The following is a 25,231-nucleotide window of genomic DNA, read 5'->3' on the forward strand; positions in this document are numbered from 1 at the left end:
TCCTCTGCCAGACCCAAATACTCTGGTGGGCTTTGCTGCAGCCCCTCCAATGGGTCCTCCCAAACACGCTGCGCAGGGAGAGGAGCCTTTCCCAAAAACCAGCATCGCACAAGGACATGGGATGGGAACCGTGCAAAGGGGCATCTCTGTTCTGGGACAGGCTCTGCAGGAGTCAGGAGCAAGGGGGGAACACCAGTACAGGAAGCTTGAAAGATTAAAGCACCAATTCCATCCTTTCTCTGCTGAAACAGAGTCCCTTAAAGCCAGTCTACTGAATTAAAGAGGAAACCCTAGAGAGCCTCCATGCTCATGAATAAATTCAATTTGCCATCTCATTTTTGAACTTATAAAAGCCAAAGCTCTCTAAACAAGAGACAAAGTCTCACACTATGCCTTCAGGCACCTGGAGACGAGCCCTCAGACAGGGCATTAGGCTTCTTGGGGCGCTCAACCAAACCAGCTCCACGTGCCTTGTCCCATCTCAGAGCCCCAGTCCCCGTGACCAAAGCCCGTGTCACAGGAGTTGGTCACCAAACAAACAGCCAGGACAGGGAAGGGAATTTGCATTAAATCTTCCTATGGCATTATTATTTTTATTTCGCTTGTATTATTGTTATTATTTACTTGTATTTTCTCCCTCGTTGCTTCACGCTGCCTAATCCAGCATTGCAGCGACACAGCACCTCTGCACAGGCACTGCTCCCTCACCCCCTGCCTGCCAACAAAACAAATCCACCCTTTAAATAACAGCAAACTAAAATGCAGTTTGATGGAGACAGGAACAGCAGCCCCTTGGCTGAAGTTACCCAGCACCTCTGCTTTCTATACCTGACAAAACCACCACCAGCATGGCTCCTCTGGGATACAGCAGGCACGGGTTGCTTGGCCTGGCTCCTGCTTGCAGAAGGCTAGATCTGCACTCCAAAGGCTGCCTGCGGCCAAAGGCACCTGAGCAGGTTTCTAATGCGGCCGCAGTGCAGGGGAAAGGAGCTCCAGCACATCCCAGGCACCGGAGCCATGGGATGATTGCTGAGAATGACCCCCCATCACGCCTGCCCTCACTCCTCCTGCTGGGCTCAGTGCACTTGGGAGCTCTGGGTTCACCCTGGGAGCAGGACAGAAGTAAATCTGGATGGACATTCACTGGATTTCGCAGATCCCACCAAGCCCAGCCCTGTAAACTCTGGGGTTTGCGGCTGTGGCAGCAGAACTGAGCAGGAGGAACAACCCTTGGGCAACTGAGACTGAATAGATCTGATCACATCCCTCACTCCCTCCCCAAAAACTGCCACTCGAGCCCTAGGAGTGTCATCAAAGGCTCCATGATTTTTCCTGTGTTTTACTGTGTGCTGGGAACATGGACAGCACATTCCTTGCTCAGCACTCAGGAGCCAGCACCAAAGCACAGTAGAAACTCAAGCCAATTGAATTATGTGCTGTAATGTGTTCAAGAAATACTGACATACTTGTCAAACTCTTCACAATTCCTCCCTTCTCTTTCCCTTTTTATTTCTTAAATTTCTGACTAGCTCTATAGATCATTGGATAACATTCAGAAAATCATCGGGATGATTTGCTTTTCTTTCCCCATCATTGCCATCAAATGAAGTTATTTGTGAATACATGTGCTGGAAACCAAACCAAACCAAACCTGACAAGTCTATTTTCACCGTCGGGCAAAGGCACCGAGGTGTGCAGGGCCCTGTGAGTCACGCCTGGGTGCAGCACCAGGAAGGCACTTTTAGGGAGCACGGGAAGCAAGGTGGGCAGAGCGTGACTGCAGGAGGAGCTGGGCTGGGGTTTTACACCGTGGGAAGGTTGCACAGTAATTCCCTAATGACAGAAAGCTAAGAAAGCCACAGTACACAGGGAAATTCCCTCCTCTCTGATAAGATACAGTGGGTTTTGGAGTTGCAGTACCCCAGTGCCACCTATTACTAAGCCATTAGCAGCAGAGTAATATTCTGATAGTTAACAATTTGACTAATAAGCCTCTATGGCAGAGGGAAAGCTAAGACAAAAGGCAGTGCCTGATGCACCAATTTATCCTGATGATAAACTCCTGAATCAGAGACAACCATGTTGAGGGTTGCTGAGGGAATCCTAATCCTCTCCTTCCAGGGAAACACAGGTGCTCCTTCCATGTACCTGCTCCTCTACAGCAACACTTTATATCTGCATTGCAAACCTCCAGGGGCTACAAAAGATGACATTCCTCATGCAGCACATCCCCAGAGCCCAAGCACACACCTTCACCACCTTTTCCCAGCCAAACTCAAGAGTCCTTTTCCCTCCCAGCTGTGGCTGGAGATTCTTCCTGGAGAGCTGGTTCAAGGGCCAGCAGAGGCTTCTGGACTTCCAACCTCAGAGCCAAACCCTGAGGTTTTGCCAGGGGGACACAAACAAAGCCAGCAAGCAACAAGGTGCACAGCCCGGGGTGAGAACCAGGAGCCAAATGCTCTGGCTCAGGCACACACCATGTTAATCACGGCACTTTCTGGATTTAAAATCTTGATGCTTGTGAAATCTCTTCCCAAGAGGATGCCTGGAATAAATTGTCATCTGATAATAGCTACCAGGTGGCGAGGGAAGAAAAAAGCAGACATGCACAGAATGTTTTGACTTCAAACTCATGTGGATTGTCAGGGAGGGAGTGTATTTTGTGTCCCTCCCTCGTCCCTGCCTCCCCCTCGCCATTTTCACCCCCTTCGTGGATTTTTTAAAATTATTTTGGCTTTCTTCAAGTGTTAGGCCAACTGCCTAGGGGCAGCAGCTGAGGTTGGTGGCAGAGTCCAGAGCAACCCCCCCCCCCCCTTCAAAGGCTCAGGGGTGGCCAGGTTGAGGTCACCACACTGGCTCCTCATCTCCCCTCTAATTAAGTGAGCAGATAAACTCTCCACAGACATCCCTGCTCCTCTTGCCTTCTCCCATTTTTCCTACCCCCTGCCTTATCCATCTGCCCCTCCTCCCTCCCCATCATACCTGTAACCTTTCCCATTAACACCTGCCCAGGCAGGGAAAACCCTTCCTGAGCTCAAAGCATCTGCTCCTAATCAATTTGCCACGGAGCCTGTCTCGGCCTCGGGCAAGGAGCAGGCACAGAACTCCCTCCCCATCCAGGATGACACTTCCAGGGCAGGGGAGCAAAGGGCAATCCTCTCCCCAGCTTCAGAGGCCAGTAGAAGGCAATGTCAGAGCTCCCTGCTGCATTTGGGGAATGCACATCCCTTTTTCTTCCTGTTCCAGGAACGCGGTGCTTGCTCAGTGCGAGCCTGTGAACAGGCACACACACAGATTACATCTTGTTCTTAGCAGGAAGGGATATTGACTTGGAAAATATCAAAACCGCCTCTGAGCCCGCAGCACCCCCCTCACAAAACAGAAAAAAAAAAAGAGGTTGAGTCAGAGAAGAGGAGATATTTTACTACACAGAATATTTGAGGAAATTAGGTTCTGTAATGAGGAGGTCGGCACGGAGAGCAAGAAGGAAGTTTTAAATGGCATCTTGGAATTTTAGAGGTCCCTGTCAGAACACACACGACCCAGGAGGGACTGTGGCAGCAGTAGGAGCTGCCAGGAGGGCAGAGCTGCTCAGTCACCCCTCGTGTGAGGAGACATCCAGCTGAGGGTACTGAGAACCAGGAGAGCAGCAGCCAGTCACCTGCACGAGTGGGAAGACCTGCTGGAGTCCAGAAACCACAGAGGCCTTGCCCTGGGCAGGTCAGTGCTGCTGAGAAAACACAGCATTCCAAAACCAGCCTTGCCTCTGCCTCTCTGCTTCCACAGCTCAATTCCTGCTCCAGACACGACTCAAGGAAAAATAAAGTGGCCAGAGGCAAGCACTAATGATGAGTGCCAATCTAATGACACACATAATACAGTCGGCTCCATTGCAAATGTAATTGCAATCATAATGCAATCAATACCAGTGGAAACACCGTATTTATACAGGGCCTTTCATCACTCACATGTAATGCAGTCAGTGCCAGTGCAAATATGCCAGCATCTGAAATAAAATATTTGCCACACATCTCATGCACATGCAGACCAAACACTGCATTCGGGAGAGCCTTGTGATGTTGAAGGCTTTGGGAGGTTTCTGGGCATGTGAAAAACTCATGAGAAACAAAATAAAGATCCTGAGTCCAGCTATACTTGGGAAAACCATAAAACCTCCATTCACATTGAATTCTCCTTAGCTTAAGTCACGATTTCCACATTGCTCTCCCTGTCAGTTCTCTGCCCCAGCATATTGCCGTGGTCAGGCAGTCATTAACCTCCTGATGGGGAGAAAATGGGGAGAAACGCTCCTGTCTGCTGGCTGGGGCAGCCTCCAAATCCTCCCCACAAGTGCTGCACCAGAGACATGTGGTCCTGCTTCACCCAGTGGTGCCAGCAGGACCGAGCACCCAAGCCTCAGCACCACCTGCTGACATCCCTGGAGATACCAGTGTGACTGGTCCCATTAAGGTGAAGCAGCTGAAGGACTCTGCCCTTACACTCTGGAAAGAGAACACTCCAAAGGCTTCTACAACTCTGGAGCCCGGCAGCACTGGGAGAGCCACAGAAATCCATTCTGCCCTCGCTCGCCATCCCATCTGCCCTCTGAATCTGATCCAGACAGTCCATCATGGCTCTTGACACATTTAATGTCTCAGTAAAGAAAAACACGATGTGTTGATGCTCCTGTAAAGCTCTGACAACTGACAGCCTAATGGCTCCTTATTTTTTCCCAGATGCAGTTTAGAAAATGAAATAAATTTCGGTCCTTAAGCAGGCTGGCTGCTCCGTGAGTAACGCCTTTGCTGCGCCCCCAGGCACCAGCACTGAGCTGCAGGGAGCAAGGATGGCAGAGGGAAAGGACAGCACGAGGGGTGGAGGCAGATGAAGGAGTTTTCAGTACTAACTTATGTGTCTAAACCCACCCAGAGTGCCCTTTGCTCCCATTTGCTGCATGCAAGAGCCAGCTCCTAAAACTCCAGCTGCAGGTGATGCTGCTGTCCTATCCCGGAAAGAACAGGTGGGGAAACAGGACCCATCCTGATAGGATGGGTTTTAGGATGATTAGGAGAAGGTTCTTCCCCCAGAGGGTGGTTGGGCACTGAACAGGCTCCCCAGGGCAGTGGGCACAGCACCAAACCTGACAGAGCTCGAGGAGTGTTTGGACAACACTCTCAGGGACAGGGAGGGATTGCTGGGGTGTCTGGGCAGGGCTGGGGGTTGGACTCAATGATCCTATAGGTCCCTTCCAACTCAGGATATTCTATGATTCTGTGCCCCCTCTCTGGTGACATCCACACTGGGAGGCCCTGGTGCTCCTTGACTCTTCAGAGTGGGCAGTGAAAGCCGGAGACGGTCGAAGCTCAGAAATCCCCTCCTGCTGTGGCTGCAGGGTATTAAGCAGTGCTGTGTAATTAGGCTAAAGCAGTGCGTGGCCACGGGGCTGGGAAGTGTGATGGAAAGCCTTTCACAGGGAGAGGGCCAGGTCCTTGTGGAGCACAGCCCAGCCATTACTCACTAGCCATTACTCCCGGATGAGTTACCCAGCCTCGAGCCAGCACTCTGCAAACACTTCCTCTGAAATACTTCTGAGGCTCTGAGCGATGGAAGATGGACAGGGCTGGAGCTGAAGCTCTTATCACAAAGCCTTCTGGAGGGCAGGGAAGGAGGTTTAGGGGTGGGGACACCACATGGGGTCCTGATGGAGCAACCCACCCACTTCCCAGCATCTGGGATGCAGCTCTCTCCCCTGGCAGAGGAGGAGGGATGGGGGCAGTGGGGGCCTGCTGCCTCTCTCCCCATACCTGTGACAGTCAGCATGGGACATGACATCCCCTCCAAACCATCACACAGCTGGAAACCCCAGACAGGGAGCTGGATCCCAACCACCCAGATTTTGGGGGACCTTTGCAGTGCCTGGCATCATTTAGAGGGCACTGCAGTGGTAGGAGCCACTCTGATCTTGACAGTGTGGAGCTTTCAGCTCAAAGTTTTCTCTCTTTCTTTTTTCCCCAATTAATGAACTCCTTCTAGGCCACTTCCCCCCTGCCCATGAGGTCTTGCCCCCTGCTGCAAAGCACAGCTGCTGGGTGGTGGGATCGGGTGCTGTTGGACCCCACCAGTCCATACCAGTGAGAATAAGCACCAGTGACCCTGTGGCTTGCAGGGTCACCACCAGTCCCCCAGCCTGAAGGCTCAGGAGGCTCCTTTGTGACCCCACAGTTCCCCACAGGAGGGGAAAGCCAAGCAAAGGGACAGGATGGTTGCAAAGCCAACAAGGATGAGCTCTGCTGCATCCCCACACAGCCCAGCCAGAGTGTGGGGTGGGGGCTGCAGCTCGCTCTCACACCCCCCAAACCCTGGTGCTGGCAGGGAAAAGCTCACACAGCCCCTCTGAGCAGCCTCCCCGTGCTCACACCCCAGCTGGAGCCCGGGGGGGCCCGGACCACCTGCACACACCACCCCCTGGCACAGCATCGAGCACAGACTGTTCCTTTCAGCACTCTTCTCACCCCAAATTCCCTGCTCTCCCCCTCCCTCACTGCCAGAGGCTATTTTTCTCTTGATCCAGGCCAGCTTCAAAACCAGGGCCACCACAGCACCTCCTTGCAGGTGGTATTTACATCTCTCCAGAGGAGCTAATTGCATTCCCATCCATACTCAGGATGACCCCATTTCTTTTCTGGAGGCATCCAGGACTCAGAAAAGGGATGAGACGGGAGAACATTCTGCAGGCTGCTCTAAGACAAAAGATTTTCAAAGAGGACACTCAAGGTAGGAGAGAAAAGCCAGCACTAACTGCAGGAGGGCTGGCCAAAGGGAGCAAAGGGATGGGAGGCAGCAGAGGAGAAATGAGAGAAGTTCCAAAGCATTGGGGACATCAAGGCAAGGACACAACCAACCTCATCTCCCTGGCTCTGCTGCAGATGAGTTCATCCCAGATTAGGAAAGCTGCTTCACTTCACTGTGCCCCCCCAAACCTGTCCCTGCAAGAAAGGCACTTTCTGGAAAGCTTGGGAGGAGAGGGAGAAGGCAGAGAGGAGGACAGAGGTAAATTGAGGCTCAGTAGCTGCCAGGAGCCACTGAAAGGACCAGTCTCCCTCAGAGCACAGTGAGACACATGGAGTGATGAAGCCGCCAAGAAGTTGTAATCAGGACTAATAGTTTGAGGTTCTTAATATTCCTGCAATCCAATAAATCAATGGCGCTAAATACGAGCGCGGGAAGGCGAGCACCGGATTGACAGGACAAATTAGGCTGGGCTGCAGGGAGAGATTCCTCAACCAGTTTGTTCCATCTGAGCTCACAGGGTGCTGCAGGAGACATCCCTCAGGTGAGCTGTGCCTCCTGTCCAGACACCCCTCCTGGCATCCTCCTGCTCCCAGGGTCCTTGCCATGCTCAGGGAAGCAGGAGCAGCCCCACCCCACCCCAGACATTGCACAAACATTAACCAGTTGTTCACCTTGCTGCTCCCAGGGCACTGAGAGGATTAGCTCAGTGTTTACCCTGTTTCTTTATGTGTGCATGTAAGCCACTATTCAAGTGCCAGGAATTATTATTAGAGATATACAAATGCTGGGATTTACAGTAGGATTAGTACCCTAAAACAGGTATTCCTCCTCTGATCCTTCTGAGTATCCCAAGAAAGACTGTTGTATTCCAGGCGAAAACAGTGATGCATAACCTTCAAATCAGAAGGAGAGGAATAAGGCAACCCAGCTCTTCCAAATCCTCTAGAAGACCCCTTGCAATTACAGGAGATCTAGATCAGATCTTACACAAATACCGCAGCTATAACCTCAGCTGAGTTATAAAACACACCTACGGAGTAAATGACTCAAACATTCTGGGTTCAGGACCTAAGAGGCCATCCAGACAGCTCCTATCATATCTACCTCATTCCACACTAAACTCAAACTGAACACAGCCCAGAAATGTGTTAGCAGCAGAAAAAGTGGGGTGGACAGATGTGTCTTGTCCCTGTGTTAGCCAAGGAACATCTGCAGAGAAACTAGGATATTCATCCCAGTCATCTCCACCTTCTCCTCAATCCTCCAAAAATGAAACAACCAGCCTCACCATACCAGTCTCTGTACCCCTTGTCATATGGAACGTTCCCAGGTCCTTAAATCATTCTTGTCTCCCTCTGACAAAGGATTGGAAGGGCTGAGATTATTTATCTTAAAAAGGAGACAAATAGGAAGTCTTATGATAAATGTATATGAATTAATGAATGAGAGAGACAAAGTACATCTGGTATTTCTACCCTCCCTGCCTTGCAACACAAGAAGTCCCCTTTGATTCCACTGAAATAGTGACAAATTCAAAACTGATGAAAAGAAACACTTTCCCCAACCAGCCTATGAAATCCATCAAAGCCCAGAGCTCGGGAGGTTTCAAAGACATTTATATCAATAACACGGCTATCCAGAGCTAATGGTCAATGCTAATGAAAAGGAGAGAATGAGTTTAAGGCCCTCTCTAATGACTGCAGTGGGCTGGACAGAAATCCTGGATTTAGCTAGCAATTCCAACCTGGAAAAACTTCAACCCATGTATTTTCAGCTTAGGTGCTGCGTGGATTTACTGGGGGAGATGGTTCTCCACGACTCCACTGCTCCTGCCTGTGATTCAGGGCCCATTTCACAACCCTGCTCTAGGAACTATCCCTGTGAATTCCAACAGATCCTCCAAGGAAACACTTGTATTCCCCTTCCTACATCCCACCCAGGAAAAAGACCCCAAGGAGGTCTGGAAAGCTTGTTTCATCACACACCAGCTGTGAGTCCACACTAGAACTGCAGTCTGAAGCCCTCCAGTACTTATTATTTCATGTTAAAACTCATCTATATTCCTTACCCCTGAATTACCAGTACAGGAGAGCACCGCTGCTCTATTTTTTCTGGGAGTTATTCCTTTGTCTTTGGTCTCTTGCCATCATGACTGTTATTGATATCAAAAGCAGTGCCCAGAAACTTCAAATGAGAGGGAAACCTCGATTAAATACACATTGTAAGAGATGCTCCCTGCCCTAGAAAGCACAGACATAGGAAGAAAAGAAAAATTTGAAAACATCCCCAAGGTCACAGAAGGAGCCTGCAGCACATCCAGGAGATAAAAAACAGAGCTAAAGCATCCCTGTCCATGAGCCCTGACTGAAATCCACCCCTCCTCCGGTTCTTACATCACCTGGGGTTGAAAGTTCAGTGTGTGGGTTCTGCATGTGCTGTGATGAGACCAAGCCCAGCCCACAAGATCTCCCTTCTTAAAACTCAGGGTCTGGACAAGCACATTGCAAGGACCTCAGCTCCCTCTTCCCTGCATCACCACAACATACTCCTTCCTTTTATTCCCACCACATTCTTCGTGGCTGGCAGGGACCTTTGCATGTTAAAGGTTAAACTCATAATATTAAGGCCAGGTAATTAAGGCCAGATCTCCAATGAGTCCTGATTATAGACTGGGGAGGTCAATGCACAAAGTCAGGAGAGGGATGGACTCCTCCCAAGGGCAGCTCACAGCCTCTCCTTCTCCACTGACATGGCCTGGGACTTTATCAGACAACTGAACTCAGATGGTGTGAAAATCCTCCACACCTCTAAGCTCTAAATCACAAACTGGAAACTACTTGAGCAGAATGGCACTTCCCTACACAAATCCATTGCAAACCACTGGGCACATTTGTCCTGGCCATCAGCAGTTGCAATGATCACTGTAAGAGGGTTGAACACGGTGGAATGTTCTTTACTCTGGAGTGCAACATGCCCATTATTAAGTGCTATATAATGCTGAGCTCCTGCTGTAAAAGGGTCTTCAGAAATGACAACATAAAGAATTAACAGCCTCCAAAACAGGACTCAGGTGAAACCTGATAGTTAAAGCCAGGAGAATTTTATATCAAAATCCTGCAAGTTTCACAGGAACATAACACAAAGCCATAAATCACATTGGTTTTGCTTACAAGGTTGGTGGAACTCAGGAAATATAAAACCCCAAAAACTTTTGATGAACATCCCAAGTCCTGAGCTTGTTACACGGTTCTGAGGAACTGTTTGTCAAACCCTGTTTACCAACACATCCTCAAATAATTCAGGGACTTCTGCCAAGTGTCAGGTAAATATTTCTCAAAATAATAAAGATACAGTCCTGGCCCCAAAGAAGGTGTAACATTGTGATGGCAGGTAGAGGACATCTTGTGATGCCAAAGGGATGAGCCCTCTGAGTGCTACAGGAGTCCAACTCTGATCTGGGTGAGACAACCCCCACCCTCAGCTCCTCCACCCCAAATTCCTCTGCCCAAAGTAGCGACAGAACCTTTCTTCACCCCCACCTTCTAGGCTTTAGCGTGGAAATGATGAGCAAGTGCTCAAACACTAAATAAAGGCCATAAAAAACGACAGAAAAAAGAAAAGGGTCATTGCAAGCACTCAAGAGATTGTTCTTCAACAAACCACCAGCACGTTCCACCACATGCTCCAGCTCATGTCTCCGACCTGACCCTGAAAACCACAGCACTGCACGGCCCAGCCGCCCAGCCCGACCCTTGTGAGACACTTTATGGGAATGTGTGCATTAGCAAACAAAATCTGACACAGAAATAAAGTTGGAGAGGAGTTTTGGTGGTTTCATTTAGGTTGTGTTCCTTCCACTGGCCACGGGTTATCGATCTCTGCAGAGAAGAGTCAGCAGCCACCTCAGCCAGGGGTAATGTACGACTGTTGGGAACCACAGTTAACTGATGAACCCATCTGGCAGGGGAGTGAGAAGTGATTGATTTACTCCCCATCCTGGTACTTAGACTTTTCACCCTCAACAGGCCACGAAGGCTCGTTCATCATCTTCATCAATCAAGCGGGCAAATATCATTAAATCTGCAGGCCACAAGCAGCATCATTTATATCTTTGTCTATTTTTTTTGTTGTTTGTTTCGAAAGTTTGCCACCTCTTCTTCCCACATCCCTTACTGAAAAATAGTGCTTTCACCTGTCAGGGATTCAGTAAGGTGAAATGGAGAAGCTGAATCCTGCTAAGAAGGGATGGTGCTGGGCTTTGGGTTCTCATCTCTCCCAAGCCACTGGGGATGCTCAGAGGTGCAGAGCATTCCCAAATACTCCAGAGCTGTCCAGCCCTGTACCACATCAGTGATGTCTGGCTGGGTTCAGCTCATGATCACTGTGTGCTACTGAACCCATCAAGGGTGTTTTGCTTGACCCAGAGCAGAGCATTAAAGTCACCAAAGCAGCACCACGCAGGATCTGGCACAAACCAGGCTAATTCCTCAAAATTCAGTGGAGCAGCAACCACCTGCTTATGCTGTTCATCTTCCCTGTAACTTCCCCAGGACAATGGGGACTTTCAGCTTATTAACACTGTTTGTGCAGTGATTTGTTCCTTAATGCACTTTTTCAAAGTCGCTTTTTCCAGAGCGCGGAGCCTTTAGCAGCACGTACTGACACCACCAAGCACAGAATGTGCCAGAAGGGAACACAAAACCCATCAAAAAGCAGGGACAGGTTTGAGGCCATCCTGCAGCAAAGCTGACACTTCATCCTGGCAGGCTCCCTCCCATCCCAGGGCTGTGTGAGCCCACTCTCTGCTTAGCTGAGCACTCCGACCAGCCCCCAGTCAAGGATGAATGGATAGATGGACAACAACTGCCAACGAGTTCACTCCCTCCTCTCCCAGCAAGACACTCCATTAGAAAAGCTTTTAAAAAAATACCAGTGGAAAACACTGGACAAAACAATCTGACTCAGGGAAATTTCAGGCGAGTTGAGAATAGCCTGGAGTGAAAACCCGGCTCTAACACGACTGAAAGAGCCTCGTGAAGGAACAGATGCAGCAGCCAGGCTGCAAATTAAATCACCCAAGGAAGGTTGGAGGAGCCAAATGAGATCTCCACCTGCCATTACTTCCGAGGCAGGGAAAGGGCCGGGCGTTCCGAAGGAGGGCGATGGATAGGCAGACAAATCATTTTATTAGCCTTAATTGCCATTTCAATACCATACCCATGTCTCCACATAAGCCTTCATTCTGTGCAAAGTTGTCAGTTCATGTCCTGAATGGGCCAGGCTTGTTATCAGCAAGGCGTTTACAGCCCCTGGGCTGTGCATTAATTAAAAAGGCTTTGTGCTGAGGCTCATTCATTAGCACACTGCTCCTTTAATCACTGCCTCTTCAGCCACCGGGACAATCTATAAATCTCCTCAAATATGAAATAATGAAGTGGAATGGTTCAATTTATTACAATGTAATAAGGCAGGATAATAGGGGGGTGGACAGGGTGGCACTGGAGCTGTCTCCTTGCCCAGTCTTCCCACCTCATTACTGACAGAGACCATGGATGAGAAGAGCAGAAGGGATGTAGGCGAGGACAGGGATCTTCCCATCTCCTGCCATCCCACCCTCATGAAACTCAGCTTGCCACAAGAGATTGAAGATGATGCTGAAAGCCAGACAAGGTTTGGGAGGACACAGGTAGGTTTTCCCCTGAAGAAGTTCCAAATATTTTGCTCTTTGATGCAGACACACCATCCCCTCAGCAGGAGGGTGAGTCTCTCATTCTACATCCCATTTTCCCATCTGCACCCCCATTTTCCAACCTCTCCTTCCTTAGATCTTGTTCCATCATTCCTGGAAGGATCCAGGTTGAGATGGACAGTGCCAAGGAGCAGATGTTCTAGGGAACATCAACAAGCTACAAAAATCCACATATTAACTCAACACAAAGCTCCTGTTTCTCCTCTCATGGCTCATCTCCCAGCTGGGCACTCAAGTCAAGCTGCCAAATAAAATATGACTGTACACAATGGGTTAATTAACAAAGAGAGAAAGGTGAACATTAGCCTGGCTTTACATTTCCTAAATAAATGCATCAAGGACACTTAACTAGTGAGGGGAGGCCAAACATGAATTTTTCTTGTGACGAAAATTGCAGACTAAAGATGCCAAGGAAAGAAGCAAAACTTCCAGCTATTTTAGAAAAGCAGCCACGGTATCCAAAGAAAGTGCAAAATGAAAACTGCCCATACAGAAGTTAACAAAAGCTAATTACGCTCTTGCATAGAAGGAGAGTGTTTAGAGAAAAGCAGGATTTGTAAAGAGCATTGTGGTGGATTTTGAAAAATTACTTTTCCCTGTCAAAAGATACCTAGTAAGGAACATCCAGTTCGTATTATAACAGCTCTGCAATTTGCTACTTTATTTTCAATGCTCTCCCCATTCAGTCTTAGAAAGCCTTGAATTCTTATGCACGATCAGCTATATAATTAATGTGGCTATTAATATAATTAATACAACATGTTGCTTTATCAAAGTCAAAATTAATTCCCAGGAAACTGAGTTGTGATAAATTCACAATAAGGAAAAAAAAAAAAATTAAATGATCAGAATAACCCATTTCAACATTTTCTTTAAAACTGAAGTCTGCTTTAAAGACTTTATTTCAAAACGTGAAATCGTTCAGGGTTTTTCCACATGGACCATGCGAGTTATAAACATGCATCATTTTAACTGACCCAGCCTAACCCTGGTGGGAGGGAGTGCCCTGGTCTAGGAAAGCACTCAAGGGTTTCATTTTTTCTCCCCGTTCATTATCAGAAGTAGATTTAAAATAACGTTAGAGGACAGGAAAATTATTTCTTCCCCTGTGTTAGAAAGGACCGACCGAACACGCTGTTCAAACCCACAGATCTTTAATATTAGCAATCTGCTAAGTGCTAATTTGTCAACACGAAACCTTTCATCTCCAAGGTTCCCAAAACACTTCATTTGCTCGAGAGTCACTCGTCCCACCACAATAAGATTCATATTATCCATATGGCGCCGCGAGCAGGAGCTTTGGGTTCCTCTTCCCCTCTAAGAAGGGCTCCTCCAGGAGTCAGGCAACTAATTACCACTCAAGTCAATGAATTAACCCTGTCCCTGACTGCTCTGCGAGTTTCAAGGTGCTTTTTAGAGGGAACAGCAGGCTGGGGTCCTTCCCATCAGAAAACTCTATTATATGGATCTTCAAAAAACCTCATTACTACAAAGCCACGAGCATTCAATCCCATTAATAAAACACATCGGTATATAATTATAATATTAGGCACTTAAATTGCAGTTTTCATCTGCTGCTCTCAAAAGTATTTTACCACAGTAAATTAAGTCCCCCCTAATTTGGGCCGGTCAGAGTTTTGCATTTGAAGCTTTTCCTCAAGGAGAATTTGATTTTGTGTCGGGAAGGAAAATGGCAGAAAGGTTCTGTTCTTCCTCAAAACCCTCATTTCCTTCTGGCGAGGGGTATGGAGTGGGGCAAACCCACCCCAAATCTATGATGTGCTATGGGGATGAAGAGTTAAAATGCTGCCAAGAGAGGAATGGCAATGAATCCATAAAATCCAAAATGTTTTTGCAGGATGTGTTCACTCATCGCCCCTTGTCGCACTGGGGTTCTCCGGCTCGCACCCTCGTACCGGGGGATAAGCAAGACAAAAAACGAAACAAAACCACCCTGGGACCCACTTTTCTTCTCTGAAGGGATCTCCAAACTTGGAATCACCAGCTTTTCCTAAGAGCTGCACCCTGGGTTTGGGCTGGAGGGAGGAAGCCACGCTTAGTGCAAGCTGACAGCGGCATCACCCTTGACTAGATGGAGGATGACAGCGGCTCCTCCGGAGTCACATCTTGGCCCATGCTGGAACAAATATGCTTCCAGCAGGCAATGAAGCTGAGTAAATCAGAGATGACAATAAAAGTATCGAGGAAATTGTCCGTCTGGGAGACAGAGCACACCCAGCACACAAGGCTCAGCTTTAATTTGCGAGGAGACCCGTGCGCTCGAGAGGTTGTGGCAGGAATACCAGTGTAAATGATATCACCACGGGCACCGAACGGGCAGCTGGCTCCCCAAACTATTAGCTGGTAACACCAATCCTCAGTAATTCCAGCTATTAAAAACAACTTAAAGAGGACTCAGATCTCATTTTGCAGAGAGCACAGGGGTCTCGATGACTATTTTTAAAGTTTTCCTGCACTGGAGTTAACAGTCGATGGCTTTGATATGTTCAGCTGCTGTGCTGCTTCTTTCAGGTTTATTAAATTTACAAGCAGAGAGACAGGATGGCTCGTTATTTTTCCCAAAGAATCCCCAGAAAAAAAGGGCAGAGCTTCTCAGGCATAAATCCAATCTGCAAACTCAGAAACCATGGGGGTCCTGGAGACCCCCCTCCCCAAGACCACGCAACAAATCAGATAACTGTTGTTACATGCACACATTTATTCAAATTTCAAAAGAATTATTATATAAAGAAAGGTGTTTGTGGTACCTCCACAAACACACCCATTTTAGATACATACACTGACAACAGTAAACAGATTAAATGTAACATTCCAGTGCAGTGGGGAAGGGTTAACCTGCACAGCAGTAAGGGATAAATGCCACAGCAGCACCCACCTTCGGGCACTAGCAAGTATCCCAAGCCCCTTTTATTCAACAATTATTCATCCCCTCTGAAGGAGGGACTTGGTTGTGACACCTTAGAGGCCCAGGCTGGAAAAACTGCTGAAAACACAACAGAAAATAGATATATTTTCTCCTATTCATGACCAAAAGCTCTTTTTCCCTGATACTGCTTTTCAAGCAGCTCTCATTACAATTAAACCCTTTTTTATTGCATCTGGAGAGTTTTTACAGCCCGTTCTCACATGTGTTTGATGACCAGGTGGCTCATGGGATGATGCATCTCCAGGGGTCACTTGGTACTTCTGTGCTCTGTGTGAAGGGAGATTCTCCCTCGTCACAGGTAAGAGGATTTAACGTTGTTCATCACAGACCAGTGCAGACCCTCCCTGAAGTGTCTGGATAAAACCCCATTAAATCCATCCTGATTTTTACAAACCATGAGAAAGAGGAAGAAAGGACAAGGCCAGGCACAAACCACCAACATCTATTGTGCATCACGACGGGAAGAGCCTGGGCTCCAGGGACATTTTTCTTTTGGCACTTATTGTCTTCTAAACTCCACAATCTATACAATAGCTATGTTTGTAATCACTCGAAAATTTTCAATTAAATGTAAAAAACCAGAAACAAGTAAATCTATTCTCTCTTTTGACTGTTCTATTGATTAAAATGGATGCCTGAGCTGCGGCCACTGAACCATGAAAAGCAATCTGTCTTGGATGGGTAAGAGATCGTTAGGAAATCGTTGTGCTGAGGCAAGAATAACTGTGCATGTACACACACGTGTGGGGCTGGGCACAGACCCCCACATGCTACCATGCAATAAGCCACCTGCAAGGAAGGAATAAAACTGTGTCTGTGTATTTCAATATCAAGTTCAAAGCAATCCGAGGTGTTAGCCTGTCACAAAGACCTCGTTTTCTAAGTTTCATCATTTCCCTCAGCAGCAAAACTTGGTCTCTGTCGCTGCAGAGCAGAAAAAAAAAACCCTAAAAACCACGAGGTGGGAGAGGAGAAACCTCAAGGTCTGTCATGTGTTACAAGCTCCAAGAGCAAGGAAACCACTTCTTAGGCCATTAGGAGATTGTCAAGCGGATGACAAGGAGATCCTCCAGCTGATGTTTCACCTTCCCCTTTCGTCCCTGTCCTTTCGGGGAGAAGTGGAGGATGTTAAACATCACCAGGAACACTTAGTTCTGCACAGCCTGGCTGGTTGGGGTGTGAGTTAACCTAAGGCAAGGCAAAGGAGGGAAAAACTTCCCACATGAAGCTTCTGCCTTGAGCACTCACCACGGATTCCCAGACTGCAGCAGAGCCGTCTAATATTGGCTCTTAACAGCCACAGGAACAGATGGAGAACACTTCGGTCTGCGCAGACAGTGCTCTGCTTTTTAAGCAAGACCATCCTGATATCAGCTCTATTTTATCTCAGCACCTCAAGCTGAAGCTTAAATTAACCAAACATTGGGGTTTTTTTTGTTGTAACCAATCACCATCCCACAAGCCCTGGGGAGATCAGCGAATTCTCAGCCTTTGCAGGAAAAAGATCTTATTTGCTGGAGCCAGGGCATAGCCTGCTCTTCTCTAGGTATCCACGCACCACCCAAGGGAAGAGCCCTAGAGAGAGGGTTGCAAAGCACAGTTCTGAGAAAACCTCTGCTGATCATAACGATGCTCATCCTCCCCAACAGGAGCAGCAGGAAACTCCTTTCCAAAATCCACTTCCTAGCAGGGCTGAGGCCCCAGCAGCTTTCTCCCACCAGCACAGGTCCAGCAGAGATGTGTCCTCATCTTAACAAGGGAGGGATCAACAGCAGCCACCCTGCTGTCTGGGATCTCCAGGAGACCCAGGGATGCTGGACAGGAGGAGCACTTGGCATTGACTGAGCCTGGAAGGCTGGGGGTGTTCATCAGAGCAGCGTTACTAATGAATTCAAAACTGAAACAAGCTGTCATTTAGAGATGAGGGGATCCCCACCTCCCCACACACTCATCCCTGGTATTTGCTAATGGGAAGAGCGAGGCACAACAGCAGATTCAGGCTGACTCATGCGGTTTGCACTTTTATCGGGTGCTTTTTTCCATCCCCCCTCTCCAAAGTGCAAACGAAACATACGAACGGTGCTGAATGAGAAGGAATGTTTGGGAAATGGTGCTCCAAACCATTCCTGTTCTATTTGTGTGTGTAAACTGTGAGGCCATGACTACACCTCACGCTCCAAGGCAGCCACTGCCAGGGGGTCAGCACAGGGGTGCTCACAGACATTGGGGAGGGGCTTTAGGGAGAGCCCCCAAGTAATTAAAAGAAGTTATTCTTGCTTTGATTTAAACAAATAATAAAAAAAAAGGAAGATAATGAAGACAATAAGTTGCAAATCCTCAAACTGGACAGGCCTAGAAAAGCCAGGTTTTACAGGGCAGTAAAACCACTCCTGCCATCCCCACCCCACAAAATACCAGATAAAAACAGCAGCAAACACAAACTGGAGGGGATCTACGGAGCCCCAGACACGTGCAAGACCACTCAGATATGTGCCCAAGAGGAGGCACTGAACGGGTTAGCATCTCTCAGATCCCTTAATATATTTTCCCTAATTAAGCTGTTCAATTCTCCAGCTTAAAGAGCTGCCGATAGCTGCTACAAATTGATTTATCTTTTGATGAAGGTAAAATTTGCAGGAAAAAATGAGAAGCAAACAACATATGGGTTTGGGAGGGATTAAATTACTTTGTCTTGTGTTAAGATTCAAACATATTCTGGAGGCAGGATGAGTCTTTTACAAGTAAATTGTTTTTATACTATATATCCATTTCTATGTAAACAGAAGGATACTCATTTACACATCCACCTACAATACCTGCTAGGTAGCAGAAGTATATCCTTAAGAGCCAGATGAGATCCCGAGCTCTCAGTGGGCACACACACACACAAAAATAAAAAGCAATCATCCTGCAAACAGCCCCGAGGGACAGGAAAAAAAAGCCTTCTGGAAAAACAAGCAATCCAACCATAATAGATATGGGCTGAAGCAGCCTCGACGGGGAGGGTCAGGGCTGGGTAACACGGTGGGGGTCAGGGCTCCAAAACTGCAATGGCAATTCCCAAACCATCCCCGCCTGGGAGCTGCAGTCCCCTCGGATGGCAGGAGCTTAGAGTTTACCACCTCCACTCCATTATTTTGTTTTACTCATCAGTAAGAAATAGAAGGTGAAGAGGGATAAATATTAAGGGTAAATCACAGCCAGCCTGGCAGGAGCGAGGAACAGCAGCAGCCAGCACAGGATAATTTGCTTGATCTCAAATGAGGAGTTTCCCTGGTGGGATGGGGCATTATAACCTCAGCAAGTAAGAGAGGTGAGATGAGGAGTTGGCCTCTGCAGCTCCAGTATCACAACACACAGGGTTGCAAGCACAGATGTCCCCTCAAATACAGTTCCTTCTCCTTTTCCTGGCAAAAGCCATGCTCCTCTCACCCCTACAAGCAGCAAGGAATTTGGCTGAGTGCTTCCTCCCTCAAAACCAGCTTCAGACCATCCCCAGCACCACTGTCTCCAGCGAGGGAGTTAAAGAGAGTTCAGAGTGAGGGATGCAGCCACAGCCATGGGGGGGTTGCATTTATTAACTGTTATTCCCCACATCCACTTTATTGGCTATTTTGGACACATGCATTCCCTGCACAAGCACATGCCAGACAACTGAGAGCAGATAATTTGCCCAGACAGGCAGTAAATACATCCCATCTCATCCTTCCTCCTAGAATAATGTGCTTTCTAGTGTCACCTGTCATGTAAATCATCACCTTGCAATTTATCCTGAGCTACATTTCAACCGCTTCTGGACCTACAGGAAAATAAAGAAAGAAACAATCAGAAGGTCCAGTAACTCCTCCTGCGAAACAGGGATGCTTCTTCCCTGGCCAATATTTCAAATTTATTGAAGAGAAGACATCTACTGAATTTATGGCTTCCCAGGTGAATTTCCAACTCTTAGATTTAGAGGAGTCCTAGATTTTCTCCGAGCTATACAGAAGACATTTACATAAGTTTTTGTGCAGCCTTGAAGCTCATTCCTTCAGTCTATTCCTTTCTCACCATATGAGTATCCAATAACTACCCACCTTGTGGTTACTGCAACTCAACAACTCAGAGGTGGATTTGAAAAATCCCACGAGTTGCATGAGAAATGAAATGCCTGTGATTTTTTTTTTTCCCCCCACCCCTGGCATTTTTTCCTTAAAATCTTCCCACGGAACCGGAATCGAGTAAAGAACTGGGGTTGATGGTGCTGCCTGGGCTGCAGCCTTCCCAAGGAACAACCGAAAAATGATGTTTTCTCTCCAAAAAGTGAGCCCAGAAAAGCCTCCATGGGAATTTTCCACCAGAAACAAACAAACAAACCAACCAACCACAAAAAAATCCCCAAGAAATTTTCCCTGAACATCCTTTTGAAAAGTTCTAGTGGTAGGTTCTCTAGTGGAAGGTGTCCCTGGCCATGGCAGGGGGTTTGGAACGAGATGAACTTTAAGGTCCCTTCCAACGCAGACCATTCCATGAGTCTACAAATGTATTTCCAGCAGAAATTCCTCGAACCAGCCAGGCTTGCTGAAAAGGTTGGATTTAAGGAGGTATTTAGTCAGCTTAAGCTGGCTGGGGGTGCACGGTCCTGGGAGGACCCCTTTAATCTGTGTCCTCTGGCTGCAGAGAGAAAAAGCCTCCTGCGCATCTGTGCCTTCTCAATTTTGTGTTCAAAACACTTGAGAATCCCTCTTTTGTTCCTTGGCTGTCTCCCTTAATCCTTCCCTCAGTCATTATTCAATATTTGGTTTTGTGACTACATTATTTAACTTGGCGGAGCGTTTTGGGACGCGGCTTGAATAAAAGCCTCTGTTTTTAAGCAGCGGAGGGGACCGACGCACAGGCAGGGAGGAGACAGCACTGACAGCGAAGAGGAGACCAAAGCTTCACCCATCAAGAAAAAAAACACCAACCAAACCAAACACCTCTCCAGGGAAAGTAGGCTGGCAGTCACAGCATCGTCATTCGAGGGAATAAATCAGCAGAGCAAACTCGGATGTCAGTAATTTTGTGACGCAGAAAATTGATTCGTACGTTACAATCAAGGAGCTCCTGCCTCCATAATGTGCGCTCGGCGTTTTTAACATAATTATTTGTGCAACAGTTTTAATGTTTGCAGCCTCCTCTGGCTGTCAACCTGGAAGTAAGTAGGGGGAGGAAAAAAAAAAAAAATAAAATTTTAAAATACTCATCTTCAGAGACAGGATTAAAGAGAGGGAGGAAAAAAAAAAAAATCAATCTCTGAGCAACCTCCTTTGTATTTTGTTGTGACAAGCCTGAATTTAAACAGCCTGCAAAGTCAAAACAACAGGAGAAATATCAATACACATTAATTTAATCAAGGAACACAATTCTGCCAGGCCAAGCCAAACTTGGCTTTGTTTCCTCCCCGGTTTCTGTGGGAGTTGATAACACCCCACCCCCCCAAGGCTTCAGTGGTGTCTGGGGGTCTCCTCAAAGGCCCTGAGCCCTCTCTCCATTTGGATGCCTCCCCATGCAGAAATCACAACTCCTGGTGATGCAGCACCCCACTCACACACCTCCATCTCTCCTCCCCCAAACCCCCTCATTCTGCTGGCAAACCAGCCCCTGTTGGCCATCCTGTTGCATCCTTGCTGTGTGCCACGGAGCTTTCAAAGGACAGGCAGATAAAAGGGTAAACATGATAACAAAAACTCTTCTCCACCACACTTGACTCCGTCAAATCCCGGGCACAGCGCGACTCTTTGAAACAAGAATCTCATTAAGGAAGGCAGAGTTGAAAGGATGAAGCCCCCGCATACCAAACGCAGAAATCAGATGTACTTGACCTTTCAAACGAATGTACATTTTCTGAGTGACTGTTCGTGTCAGAGTAATTCAAACAGACACCTGATAATCCTCTTAAAAGGCTGAAATTTGGGTACTGGATTGAGCACAATGCAGCAGGAGCTGCGGGTGGCCTCGTCCCCGTGCTCGGTCCTGCCCTCGCCCCCAATTTCCCGAGGCACCTCCAAGTCTCGTCCCCTCCCCGGGCTTTCATGTCCCCCCACACACAGAGGAGATGTTTCAAGTCCAGAATTCATTAGCAAGGAAACGTCTTCTGTGCTGACACAGCTGGAAACGAAAAGCTGATGCTCCTTAACACAAATTAGGTGATTAAATACTTTGGATGGAAAAGATGTGCCTCAAAAGCGAGGCACAAGAAGGGCACCTCCTTCCAGACAGGCTCCAGCCACGTTGACTCCCATGTACAAGCTGAAGGACCCACTTAGGTCCTGCATGTTGTATATCAACATATGTCATGTGTGTCATGTTCCTAGAGAAACACATGAGGATTCCCAGAAAAGCCCAGTGGCTTCACAGGGAAACATTTACATGGTGAATGGCTGCAAATAGAGATTTCACCAAGCTAGGGATATACTAATTACAGCCAAAGGCTGTAAAAGAACACAGAGAGCAACTGCAAGGTTTCTTCATGGACAGTGTTGCTGGAGAGGTCACCAGAATGAAATTCAGGTGTCTGTCTGGATCACCTCCCCTTCAGAGTTTTTTGGACATCCTGGTCAGATCCAGCTGCCTGCCCTGATCGACAGCTCCATTTCCACCAATAACTTCTGGGCTTTGTTTAGCACATCCATACAAAGAGAGGCAGAGATGCTCCCAAGCTTTTGAAATCAGAGACACTGGGGAGTCAACAACCCAACAAACACTGGAAGAAAAGGGTTTTTTTGGTGGCTATTTGTGGCCTGTGTCTATGAACAGCTCCACAGATTGACAGACCATGCACTCTGTCAGTCTAATAATGAGTTTCTTTTGAAAAACACCAAAAAACAACAGCTTAGCATTTGCAGTGGAATCCAGGGGTGTTTTCTGACTGGTAAGGAATCTGGAAGCACACCAGCCCCCTCCTGATGTCACAGTAACATCAGCCCCAGCCATGGCAGCTCATGCACTCACATTCATTGCCAAGCAGGACAGGCACCTCATGGCTTTGTATCCTCTGGCAAGCCCTCCCCTTCCTCCTCCCCGTGAGCTCCCCAGCATCCAATGTTAATTAGCTAATATTTGTTTACGTCGTTCCTGACCCTTTGCCTTTTGATTCCCACTGCAGCACATCAGCAGGTCCAGCACGGGATCCTGGAGGAGCATCACCTTTGCTGGGGGCATGGAGGATGCAGCAGCCAGTGGTGAGGAGGGTGGGATTGGGGGGCTGCACTGCTCCCTAGTCAGCCCCCAAACACACAGGAAAGGATGGAAAGAAATCTCTTGGAAAAGTCAAATGCAAGGGGATAAACCAGCTTATTTCACCAGCAATGGGCTCAAGCCCACTGCCCATGTGGGGACTGCTCCTGGGAGCTGCCTCTCCCTGTCCCAACCCTCCCGAGTTCCAGGGAACGGAGTTCATTTTGTGGATTCCCAACCAAACCTCCAAAGAACCACAAATTCCTACTCTGAACCAGCAGGCTGAGCCTGCAGCGTCTGAGCTCCAGCCTTGAAATGATTTCTTGTTTTTCTGACGTTTCTCTGCAGGCCACCAGGAGAACTACAGGGCCCTGCACACCTCCCAGCCCAGTGTGCGGGTCAAGAAACAGTGGGTGACACCAGGAGAAGCCAGCACCTCTCCTCCCACGGGGACTCATCCCTTTGTCCCCCTGCATGAGGCTCCCCCATGCTCCTCCCACACTGTCCCCAAACCAGGACCCGCTCTGGCATGTGCCAGCAGCCACAAACCCCCCTGCCCGTGGACTCTCGGGCGTGTTTTTCACCCCTCCTCTCAACACTTCCTAAACAGCTCATGAATTTTATAAACTAAGCTCATTGTAACCAAACCATGAAATTGCAAATTTAACTCAGTCAACAAACAAAGCTTTGGCAGGGAGCTGGGGCTGTCCGAGGCAGGGCTGCTGTGCTGCCTGGGCAGTGGGCAAGGTGGGAAGCTGCTCCGAGGGGCACTGCATCCCGCTCCACCCCCTTGGCCACAGGGCAGCGCGGGTTGTGCAGGATGCTGGAGCATCACAGCCTACACAACCTCCCACCTACACCCAGCTCCTTCAGCAGTGCCAGCCACTCCCGCCGCCCTTCCCCTTCCTGGCCATTCCCACTATGGATTCAAAAGCACAGCAAAGCCTCAGCAGCCCCAAGACCCTGGGCAAAGCCACCCTTGCCCAGCCACAAGGGCTCTGCCGCAGCCCCCAGGTCCAGCCAAGCCTGGCTGCTGCCTCCCCCTCGCCTGGCAGCACTGCACACACTCTGTCCATGTCCAGGGTGGCTGGGAGAACCTCGTTAAGTTAATGGAGTGCTAATTAGCTGGCAGACCGAGGGGAGGGATTGAAGGCGCTGCCTCATTTGCTCGGTGGAATTGGGCCATTAAAATGAAGGGTGAGCAGTCTGGGGATGAGGTGGGGTGGCAGAGGCTGCCACGCTGCTGGAGGGATGCAGAGGGGTCTCCCTGGGGACAGCTGGGGCTACACAAACCATTTTTCCGGGGTGAAGACCAGCTTTTGGCACGGAGAGAGTGGGAACAAACTGCACCGAGGCGGACAACAGAGCACCACCAAAGTGATCTCCTCATCACCTTCACCATCTCCAGCGCTCAGCTTTGGAGCCCCACCAGTACAGACGCCCACGCCAACCCTTCTTCCCTCCATCCACAACACCCAGTGGCCAAAGGCACTTGCTCCAGGTGGGAAAAGCGGAGCAATACCTGCTGGAGTGCAGCATGTCCTCACCGGGCTCCTGCCAACATACCAATGCCACCTCCTTCCAAGCAAGCACGGTGCCACAGGGTGTTTCTATGGCAACAAGCATCTCCAATACAGCCGGCACCGAGACTCCAGCACCGTTCTGCTGACACCGGGGGCCACGGGCCCACCAGCTCTCCATGCTCTGCAGCTCCAGGAAGGGCTCCCAGGACAAAACTCAGCCTTTGAGAGGCTTCAGCACTGACTTAGCACTCCTTTTCCAGGGTGGTCACGGCACCGTGACCTTCACGGATAACACTCAGTCTCCAGGTAGGAGCAAATGCGGGAAGGACACGACGTCCCTCCCGTGGACATCACCCCTCCTGCAGCACCGAGTCCTTGGCTTGCAGCTGGCCCTGGCACCAGCAGCCCTGCAAGCTCCCACCCCCGAGAGCAGCAGCAGAGCTGGGGTCATCAGTCACAGCGTTGTGCTATAGGCAGCCTTAAATCCCAGGCCTACCTTCCCATCGATCTCCTCAGCTCCGTGAAATTAAGAAAAACGCAAGACAAACAGAAGCGAACGTCCCCGGGCAGGCTGGAGAGAGGCGACCAAACAGCACCAATTCCCCCGAGCAGGGCTTGGGGAGCTGGCAGGCAGCGCCTGGCTGGGAAAAACAAACCCCAGTTCCAGACAGAACGCCAATCTCAGCTCAAACATCACCCCTGGGCCCCCGAGGAGGGGGGCCCACAGCACCCGGCACTGCCAGGATCCACGACCACCTGCAGCAGGAGAGGGGATGGGGCTGCAAATGCCTTTGCTGTAACTACATGGAGTAAATTTGTCAACAAATGGCATGAAGAAATTACATGGAACGCCTCAAAGGTCTCCCTCCCTCCCCAAAAATCACCTCCCAGAGCAGACCAGTGCTTTAAGGATTAAATGTGGCTGGGCAACTCAACACAACACAACATTATTAATGTCTATTTTCAACAAGCATCTCCATTCCACCCATTCTCTCTCTCTCTCTCTCTCTCTCTCTCTCTCTC

At 48.7% G+C, this 25,231-nt stretch overlaps 1 protein-coding gene across 2 annotated transcripts in view; it reads right to left on the minus strand.

Annotated features, from left to right (window-relative positions):
• Nucleotides 1-24,284, minus strand: part of OPCML (opioid binding protein/cell adhesion molecule like) — a 335,600-nt gene extending 311,316 nt beyond the window's left edge. The window contains exons 1-2 of one of the 2 annotated variants that reach the window (XM_051812505.1): nucleotides 24,208-24,249; nucleotides 19,247-19,287 (exon numbers count right to left, since the gene is read on the minus strand). The gene's annotated coding sequence lies outside the window, so the exon portion shown is untranslated. Of the gene's footprint in view, nucleotides 1-19,246; nucleotides 19,288-24,207 lie in introns of both variants that reach the window. The other variant, XM_051812506.1, reaches the window with a different exon arrangement.
• Nucleotides 24,285-25,231: the final 947 nt, after the last annotated feature.

The sequence above is a fragment of the Manacus candei genome, unplaced genomic scaffold, assembly GCF_025592945.1.
Source record: "Manacus candei isolate 608988 ecotype Guabito, Panama unplaced genomic scaffold, ASM2559294v1 h1tg000086l, whole genome shotgun sequence".
Taxonomy (NCBI): domain Eukaryota; kingdom Metazoa; phylum Chordata; class Aves; order Passeriformes; family Pipridae; genus Manacus; species Manacus candei.